The sequence below is a fragment of the Chiloscyllium plagiosum genome, unplaced genomic scaffold, assembly GCF_037043375.1.
Source record: "Chiloscyllium plagiosum isolate Xiang-an unplaced genomic scaffold, Cpla_swu_hap1 HiC_scaffold_35, whole genome shotgun sequence".
Classification (NCBI taxonomy): Eukaryota; Metazoa; Chordata; class Chondrichthyes; order Orectolobiformes; family Hemiscylliidae; genus Chiloscyllium; species Chiloscyllium plagiosum.
In genome coordinates, this window is record NW_028270173.1 from 16358201 (window position 1) to 16369132 (window position 10932).

A 10932-nucleotide genomic window follows, 5' to 3' on the forward strand; every position below is an offset into this window, starting at 1 on the left:
CAACCAACTGATCAAGATCTCTTTGTAATCTTAGATAACCTTCTTCATTGTCCACTATATCAGCAATTTTGGTGTCATCCACAAACTTACTATGTCGTAGAGTCATAGAGATGTACAGCATGGAAACTTGTCCAAGTCAACCAGATCCTTTAAATTAATCTAGTCCCATTTGCCAACACTTGGCTATATCCCTCTAAACCCTTCCTATTCATGTACCTAACCATCCAGATGCCTTTTAACTGTTGTAATTGTACCAGCCTCCACCACTTTCTCTGGTAGCTTATTCCATACATGCACTACCTTTTGTGTGGAAAAGTTGCCCTTTAGGTCTCTTTTAAATCTTTCCCCCCTCATCCCTAAACCTATGTGCTCTAGTTCTGGACCCACCCAACACAGGTAAAAGGTCTTGTCTATTTACCCTATCCATATCCCTCTTGATGTCTTCTATATTCTCATCTAAATCATTCATATAACTGACAAACAAAAGTGGACCAAGCACTGATCCCTGTGGAACACTGCTAGTAACAGGCCTCCAGTCCGAAAAGCAACCCTCCTCCATCACTCTTTCTCTCCTGTCATTAAGCTAATTTTATATCTAATTGACAAGCTCATCCTGAATCCCATGTGATCTAATGTACTTATTAGTCCACCATGTGGAACCTTGTCAAAGACTTTACTAAAGCCCAAGTAAACAATGTCTAGCGCTCTGCCCTCTCGATTCTTCTTGGTTACTTCATCAACAAATTCAATCAAGTTTGTGAGCCAGGATTTCCCTCACACGAAACCATGCTGATATCCCTAATCATTCCTTGTCTCTCCATACACATATAAATCCTAACTTTCAGAATTACCTCCAACAATTTACCCACCAAAGTCAGACTCACAGATGTATACTTCTCAGGCTTCTCCTTGCATTTCATCTTAAACAAAGGCATAACATTAATCACTCTCTTGTCATCCGGTACCTCAACCATAGTTATAGATGATAAAAATATTCCTGCAAGGGGCCCCACAATTTCCTCTCTACGTTCCCACTTTTCTTGACTTTGGTTGAAAAAACTACATGAACAGAAGATTATCTTGTTGACTTACGCATATATTAGTGTTCCTTCCTCTAGACTTCCCCAGCCTACCAAACAACATTGTCAACATATGGGCTGCAGTGGTTTAAGAAGAAGGCCCGTTTTCGTCTTCTCAGGAGGTAACTTGGGACTGACAACGTATGTTGCTTTTACCCGTGATGCCTATACCCCATAGGTTGAGTTTGTTTGTTTAAAAAGCTGTATGTGCCAAATGGCTCACAGAGTTAGTTGTTTCCAAATAATGTTATTTGACAACAATCAGAGAGGATCCAAATTAGCAATCAGAAAACTTTGATAATAACCCAGGTAAAAGTGTAAGAGGTTTATATTTTTTGTTTAAGATATACTTGCTTTGGAAGCAGTTCAGAGAAGATTGATCACGTTTTTTGCGGAACATTAGAAACATTACAAACAGGAATCCTGCAGCCCAGGAAATCTTTGGATGGTAAGTGACGTCAGTGCGCAAGTTAACTGTTAAATGACACGCAAGCACAGTCGGATTGACAGGGGTGTTCCCAAAACGTCCAATTTGGAGAGAGGTACGCATGTGTGACCTTGGCTCAAAACAGAACTTTGAGGATCTAATTTCCCCCCGAAGCCGCTGAGAAACTGAGCAATTTCCGATTTTCAACATCCACAGTTTTTGTTTGTTTACACTGAAAAAAATCTTGCAATTGGGCAAGGAGGAACTGGAGCCAGTGGCTGAATGCAGAGGCTTCAGAAATGCCCAGAATCTAAGAAATGTTACAGCATGGAAGGAGAACCATTATTCCTGAACTAGCTCCTTCGATGAATATCATTACATTGTGCTAATCTCCTGCATTTGCCCTCCTTCACACACTATTTTTGTCCAAATCATCATCCAATGCACTCTTGAGTACTACAAATGAACCTGCCATTGCTGCTTTTCCAAGCAGTGCATTCTTCACCCTAAACACTTGCTGAGTGAAAAAGTTTTTTCTCACTTCACGTTTGCTTCTTTTGTAGATCACTTCAAATAGAGAAAAAGACAAGAACACCTTCTTGGTCTTGGTCCTTCTACAGGTGGGAAACGTCTCTCCCTATCTACTCCAATCCAGCCCAGTCATGATTTTGAAACCTCCCTCAGACTGCATCTCAGCTGGATATCGTTGCTGTCACAGAGGTATGGTTCAGCAAGGTACAGGACTATTAGCTCAATGTTCTAGTGTATAGAATCTTCAGATGAGATAGAGAGTGTAAAAGAGAAGGTGGTGTGGCAATATTAATCTTGGAGTCAGTTACTTCAGTCATGAGGTATACCTTACAAAGTTCCTCAAATGAAACCATATAAGTAGAATTAGATCAAAATGGGGCAGTCACTTTGCCGGGGATATATTACAGACTCCCAAATAATCAGAAAGACCAATACTTATGCAAAGTTCAGTGTAAAAATAACAGGATAAGTATATTTGGGGATTTCAAATTCTCCAGTATTAATTGGATTAAACAAAGTGTGATAGGCTTTGAGGGGTTGGAATTATTAAATTTGGTTCAAGACAGCTTTTTAAGCTAGCACATTTGAAAGGGCTACAAGACCTACAAGGTGGTGATGCACCTAGTTTTATGGAACAAAGCCAGGCAAGTGGTAGGTATGGAGGAGGGAAGCATTGCAGTGATCGTGACCAAGATTCTGTACGATTTAATATCGATAAAGTCAAAGATAGACTAGAAATAAAGGGGCTGGATTGGAACGAAGATGAATTTATTAAGATAAGACATGATTTGAGCAAAGTGAGTTGGGAGAAGCTACTTGCAGAGATATCCACATCAGAGCAGAAGGAGACATTTGAAAGGTTGATAGTGAGAGTGCAGGGCCAACCAACTTTTTCCAGTAAAGATAAAGGGTAGAATAAAAGAAGTCCAGAGAACACTGGATGATAATGGATGTACAAAATTCAATAAGGAGAAAAAAGGAAATTATGGTAGATACTGAAGGGTCAGAAATAGTGGATGCCTTAGAGGAGTAAAGATCGTGCAGGGATTTATTTTAAAAAAGTGGAATAGTGAAGAGCAGATATGGAAAAATGCTGGCAGACAACATTAAAACTCCAAAGGCATTTTATAAGTTTATTAGTGGAAAGAGAATAGCCAGAGAATGAATAGGGCCCAATAGGGAACAAGGTGCAATCTGTGTCTGGAACAGGGAGCTGAGGTTTTAAATGAATGCTTTACATCTGTATTCAATGCAAAGAAGGACAATGTAGATATAGAAATTAAGCAGGGGAAATATGAATGAGCATTGACATAGAGGAGGTGTTAGCAGTATTAGTAGGCTTCAAAGCAGATAAATCCCCAGGCCCAGCTGCGATGTACCCCATGCTGCTACGAAAGGCAAGTGAGGAGATTGCAGGGACATTAATTTTCAAAAGCTCTATGGCCACAGGAAGAGTGGTAGAGGACAACTGATGTGGTACCATTATTCAAGAAGGGTAAACCAAGAATGTACAGGCCAGCAAGTCTAACATCTGTGGTAGGGGAACCATTAGGAAAAAATCTGAGGGACAGAATTAATCTTCACTTGCAGAAGCAAAGATTAATCACATATTGTCAGAATGTCTTTGTCAGGCAAAGATCATGTCTAACAAATTTGATTGAATTTTCGGAGCAGGTGATTTAGTGTGTCAATGAAATTAGTGCTGTTACATAGCCTTCAGTAAGGCTTTACACAGAGTCGTGCTTGGAAGACTGGTTGAGAAGTTAAGGATAATTGGGACATGGGAAAAATTGGATCTGAAATTGGCTTAGAAGCAGTAAAAAAGATAGTTGTAGTCAAAGGGTGTTTTAGTGTATGGAAGCTTGTATCCAGTGGTGTACCACAGGGTTCAGTAATGGATTCCTTGCTGTTTGTTGTGAATATTATTGATCTAGACATGAAAGAACAAGGTGTGATTAGAAAACTCCCAGACAACATTGTAATCGTATAAACTTCAGAACAATAATAACTGTTCACACATTGAAGGAATCAACAAAGATAGACTAAAAGCAGCAATAACTCTGTCTGGAATAAACTATGAAGGGAGAAAGACAAACTCATGTTGGAATTGAAAGCCATTAGCCATGCCTGGGAAAAGGAGTCGAAGCTACATGAACAAAACTATTTTGACACTTGCTTGATAATTGGATAGGTGGACGGGCAGATGGATGGATGGAGGGATGAATGAATGAATAGATGAATGATTGAATGTTTTATTGTCACATAGAGTCATAGAATCATAGAGATGTGCGGCATGAAAACAGACCCTTTGGTCCAACTCGTCCATGCTAACCAGATATCCTAAATTAATCTAGCCCCATTTGCCAGCACTTAGCCCATATCCCTCTTAACCGTTCCTATCCACATATCCATCCAGACGCCTTTCAAATGTTATAATTGTACCAGCCTCCATCACTTCTTCTGGCAGCTCATTCCATACATGCACCACCCTCTGCATGAAAAGGTACCCCTTAGGTCCCTTTGAATTCTTTTCCCTCTCACCTTAAACCTATGACCTCTAGTTTTGGACTCCCCCACCATGCGGGATGTCTAAGGAGATACAGTGAAAAGTGTTCTGTCACCACAATACAGCACTATTTTGAGGTACTAAAGAAGAAATTTGAAGTAGTTAAATGGAGCTCATCTTCATTGGTTGATGTCCCAAACACACCTCCAGGATTTATGTAAGGTCTCTGGATGGTCCTCTTTCCAAGCCTATCATGGCCAGGAGTAGCCATTCCACCATCACTGCAGCTGATCCCTGGCCACCAATTCCAGGAATCCACATATCAGGCCTAAGAAGCCAGGAGTCCCCAACCCAGTCACCGCCAACACCACTTCAGCCTCCCCCAACATCAGGAAAATGAAGAAAAGAAGAAGGAAAAGAAAAAGATGAAAAGGAAAAATAATAAAAAGAACATGGACGGGCCTACTCTGCTGGTGCCACCATGTTGAATAGCTGGTTCACACTCTCCTAGCTATGCACGCTCTCTCTCCTTTGTGCTGCAAGGCGCATGCTTTCCTCCAAGCTGCAAGTCGCATTCTCCTGTTGTTGCTGCTGCTGCTGCATATGCTCAGAGGGCCGGGCCCACTCTCACCTCATCAAAAATGCCGAAAAAGCTTTTAATGAGGAGAAAATGGGCGGCACGGTGGCACAGTGGTTAGCACTGCTGCCTCACAGCGCCAGAGACCCGGGTTCAATTCCCGCCTCAGGCGACTCTCTGTGTGGAGTTTGCACATTCTCCCCGTGTCTGCGTGGGTTTCCTCCGGGTGCTCCGGTTTCCTCCCACAATTCAAAAATGTGCAGGTTAAGTGAATTGACCATGCTAAATTGTCCGTAGTGTTAGATGAAGGGGTAAGTGTAGGAGTATGGGTCTGGGTGGTATACGCTTCGGCGGGTCGGTGTGGACTTGTTGGGCCGAAGGGCCTGTTTCCACACTGTAAGTAATCTAATCTAAAAAAAAGAACAAAAACGAAAGTAAAAGAAATAAAAAAGAAACAAGACCAGGAGCTTGAAAGCAGCAATCGTCTTCCATTGCAATCTTGGAGTTCTTTACTGCACTGCTGAAGAAGTGAAGAAGATAGTTACAAGAAAAATGTGTCTTCAAACTGAGAGTCAATACCAAATGTAACAGGCAACAGAGAAACTACTTATTGAAGAAAATAAGCTGCTGACTTGATGTTTCAAGAGGAGGAGTCAATAATTTGGATGAAAAGCTCAAAAGAATCATGAATAATATCGCATCATAGACCTGAAAGATGAAAATCTGTATAAGAATCTGACTCCACAATCCTTCATTAGGAGAATTTCAAAGAACAATTTTGCACAAGGATCGAACCATGGACACTTCCAGAGACAGACACTGTCAGCTGGAATCATAGCTAAATTCCACTATTAAACAAGTAGTAGGAGAAAGTGAGGACTGCGGATGTTGGAGATCAAAATCGAGAGTGTAGTGCTGGAAAGCTGACGCTGATTCCTGAAGAAGAGCTTATGCCAAAACATCGATACTCCTGCTCCTCAGATCCTTCCTGACCTGCTGTGCTTTTTTAATCAAGTAGTGGTCAAGTTGAGTTGCGAGTGTGATCTTGCTAACTTGACGGGTCTTATGTTGGTTGCTACATGCAATTGTAGCAGCTTGCAACTGCTCAAGTAAAAAATCATCAAAGAGGAACGCCAAAAATATAAGCACAAGCAATGAAACAAAAAGTGCACAGAATTTAGCCAAAAAGCAAGGCACACTGGGAATACCTCAGCCAAGACATAAAGACACAGAGAGACAATTTTGGCAGGGGACAGACCTTTGCAAGATACAAGCCAAGACAATTGAAAACCAAAGAGGCATCAGAACTCATTAGTCAGTGTAAACGGACAGTTCAGCATTTCCTGACAAACAAAGTAAGACTACACACGTGGGACAGACGAGTCTTTGTAAAACAAAAGACCAAGTGCATATTCTGGTCAAAAACTAGACACCCAGGTCCTCCAAAGCAGACTCATCAAAGGGTTCACTTGTTAGTAAGCCATTGAAAGCCACTTACAACATTTCAAGGTGATAAAACCAATTGTTTTAAGAGTCGGAGGCCGATTCACGTATTGGGTGAAATTTGAGATTTTACATCAGGAGGAATGTCAAGATCTCGGAGAGGTTGCAGAAGAGATTAACTGAGTTGTTACCAGGACATAAAGGCTTCAGTTATATGAACAGATGAGTGAAACTACAGCTCTTTTCATCAAAGAAAAGAGTCAGCAGATATCTGAATGTGGAATTATTCACAATTTATCAAATAAATGAAGAAAAATTATGTGCACTCTTTGTTAGTCAGAAAGTAGAGGACATAAAATTAATATAATTACCAAAAGACTGTTTATCTTGAGCCCAGTTAGACCTGTTATGAACACCAGCAGAAGCAAATTCAAATTTACATTCAAATCAAAGGGGTGGTGTGGTGACAAGGTGGTTAGCACTGCTGTCTCACAGCACCAGGGACATGGGTTTGATTCTACCCTTGGGTGATTGACTATGTTGAGCTTGCACGTTCTCCCCGTGTCTTTGTGGGTTTCATCTGAGTGCTCTGGTTTCCTTCCACAATTCAAAGATATGCTGGTCAGTTGAATTGGCCATGCTAAATTGCCCATAGTGTGAGGTGCATTAATCAGGGTTAAATATAGGACAGGGCAATGGGTCTGGATGGGTTACTCTTCAGAGGGTCGGTGTGAACTTGTTGGGCCAAAGAGCCTGTTTTCATACTGTGCTGAATCTAATCATGGGCAGATTAGGTGGATTGGACATATTAAATGACTTCTCCTCAGTGTAAACTTGATTGTGTGAGAGGTTGCATAATGTTGCAAATTCTTTCTCATGCATACAGCAGGCTCACCCTTGTAGACTGTGCTCATTTGTCTAACAATCAAATTAATGGATCAATTTCTTCACGCAGGTAGATCCATTAGAGTGTTTTAACATTTGGTTTTGTAGGCAGAGTCCCCACAGGCCAAACCAAGGTCATTTCTCTATATTGAGAACACTGGCTTCCCAGCAGTGAATTGGGAATACCATTGTTTATATGCCTCCAGTCCAAAGAAAATACATTAACCACTACTGTCTGTTTACTGCCATTTACCCAAAATCCAATGCTGCCTTATTATCTGCAGTACTGTGAACTTTAATTTAAACTTTACTTAATTTAAAGTGCCCAAACCCTGTAAAAGTCTCACATATTCACTCTGTAATATAATGAATACACTGTGCATCCTGTAAAGTACCTACTGATTCTTTACTTCCATTACATTATCAATGTAAAATGGGATAAGTGGCATGATGGCTCAGTGGTCAGCACTGTTGCTTCACAGCACCAGGTACTTGGGTTTGATTCCAGTCTTGGGTGACTGTGTGGAGCTCTGGTGTTTTCCCTGTGGCTGCATGGGTTTCATCTGGATACTCCGGTTTCCACCAACAGTCCATAGATGTGAAGGATAGGTGGATTGGCCATGATACACTGCCCCAATATGTCTTGGGATGTGCAGGCTGGGTGGGTTAGTCATGGTAAATATGGGGTTACAGGGATAGAGTGGGGATCTGAGTGGAATGCTATAAAGAGGGTCAGTGCAGACTCAATGGGCCGATTGGCCTCTTTTCCACTGTAGAAAGTGATTATAAGTGTGCACAAGAGATGCCCAAATCAGACACAAAGTAGCAGTTTAGACATATGTATTATTAATCTTACATGCTGCATGAAATGGTGAGCATCAACAAATTTTCTTATATACATATTTTGATTCATTACACTGCTTTTGAAGTGAAGTTAGTGTGTTTTTATGTAGGTCTGATATCCATATTGGGTATGTGTTAAGTTTGTTGTATGTACCTGGGTTTAAGGCATGCAACTCTGAAGACAAAGTGCTTACCCTTGTCAGCACCCATCATACAACTTTGAATCACATATGCGAGTTAACTGAATTCATTGTGGCAGTTGGGAGATAATTTTTTACCAATCTTTATAATACTTAGACAACAAATCTGGTGTTTAACATTTTACATGTGTCAACTGGTCCAGGATTGTTTCAAATGAAATTCCTTGACATTTCACAGATAAGAGACCAGTTGAAATCCTGCTGCCAATTGTTCCACTTTATGCCTTTTTGCTGTTGAACTCTGAATTATGTCAGTTCTCAAGTTTGGCTATTTCCATAGAAAAATCCTGCCTCTACTGCATCCAGAGTAAATTGACAAATCTTGAGGGAGGGTCACTGGACCCAAATGTTCACTTTGATTTCTCTGCACAGGTGCTGCCCGATCTGCTGAGCTTTTGCAGCAACTCATGATTTTGTTGTTAGAAAGAGACCCTGAGTTCCATCATGTCTGTGCTGGTCATCACCATCTACTCTAATCCCATTTTCTGGCAGATGTCCCATAGTCTTCTAAGCTGTGGCATTTCATGTGTTCATCTATATAGTTCCTAATGCTTTGAGGGTTCCTGACTTTGCCACCCCTTCTGGCATTGTGTTTTAATATCCAAAATCCTTAACGCGATAAAACATAATCAAATTCCCTCTAAACATCCTGCTCCTTACCTGAAAATTGTTTCAGCCAGTAACAGTCTCCATTAACAGTTATTCACCCTCCTAACTTTGGTGTTATCTATTCCTTTGTCTGTCCAACTGTTCTTCTCTCTCTTTGGGCTCTCTTCCCATTTATCACTTACTCCTTACCCCATCCCACCCACCCTATCTTCAGCATATAAACCAATATTTTCCAAGCTCCCATCAGTTCTGAGGAAGGATCACCGGACGCAAAACTTCAATTCTCATTTTCCTTGGATGCTGCCTGACCTGCTGTGCTTTTCCAGCACCACACTCTCGACTCTGATCTCCAGCATCTGCAGTCCTCACTTTCTCCTAACAAAACATTAAGTCTTGATTTCGCAGATGGAGCCAGACCTGCTAAGGTTTTCCAGCAACTTATTTTTTAATCCCAAAACTTTTTCCTAGTTATTTCCTTTCTACTAAGAGTCCAAAGATGTGAAGGTTAGGGTGGGTTGGCTGTACTAAATCACTCCATAATGTTCAAGGCTGTGCAGGTTAAATGGATTAGCCATGGGGAATGCAGTGTTCCAAGTTTTGGGTGGGATGATCTTCATAGAGCTGGTGTGGACTCAATGGTCAAAATTGCCTTAGTGGGTGGCACAGTGGCACTGCTGCCTCACAATGCCAGAGACCTGGGTTCAATTCCCGCCTCAGGCGACTGACTGTGTGGAGTTTGCACATTGTCTGCGTGGGTTTCCTCCGGGTGCTCCAGTTTCCTCCCATAGTCCAAAAATGTGCAGGTTAGGTGAATTGGCCATGCTAAATTGCCCATAGTGTTAGGTGAAGGGTTAACTGTAGGGGAATGGGTCTGGGTGGGTTGCAGGTTGGTGTGGACTTGTTGGGCCGAAGGGCCTGTTTCCACATTGTAAGTAATCTAACCTCTCTAACTGTCCTAAATGCCAACAGTAACATAATTTTTAACTTTAAGCCCAAACACTTGCACCCAGACGATGATCCTAACATCTGTCATTGTTTCCTAGTCGAATCAGTCAAATTACTAATTGTGATGTGAATGGGACTGATATAAGACGAGAAGATATGAGCAGAATTACGTCTTGTCTACTCTGCCAGTTGATCAGGACTGATATGATATTCAACCCGATTCTCCTGCCTTTTCACTGTCACCCGTGATCCACTTACTAACAGGAAACCTATCTATCTCTGTCTTAAATATATTTGATGGCTTGGCCTTCACAGCAAATATCACGTTATTTGAAGTTCTGCTGCTCACTGTAGGATGAAAATTATCTGTTTCACTGAAAGCACCTTCAGCTAAGACCGATCATATTTGGCAGGGCAAAAATTAGGACTGTGGATGCTGGAAACCAGAGATTTGATCAGAGTGGTGCTGGAAAAGCACAGCAGGTCAGGCAGCATCCGAAGAGGCAGCCAGGTTTCAGGTAGGAGGAAAAACATCATGATCCTTTATTGCACAGAATGCATCCGGGTCCAATATGTATTTTTGAAAGTATATTTTCGATATCAATTCATTCAGAGATGTTGGAACAAGTGGTTCTTGAAACCAAATGGCTATGCTCAGAGGCAGGGACTCCACCACTGTGCTGCAAGAGCCCGAAGAGGGGAGATATGTATATTTTCATTCGTTTATCCCTTCTCCAAACAACCCGTTCATGGACGTTATAATACACCTCTGGAACAAATGGGAATTGAAGCCATGCTCAGAAGCAGGCCACATTACCGGTGACCTCCAGGGGTAAGGGGCCTTCAGAGCCGGCGGATTTGCTATGCCACGATCGTTCCACACGACT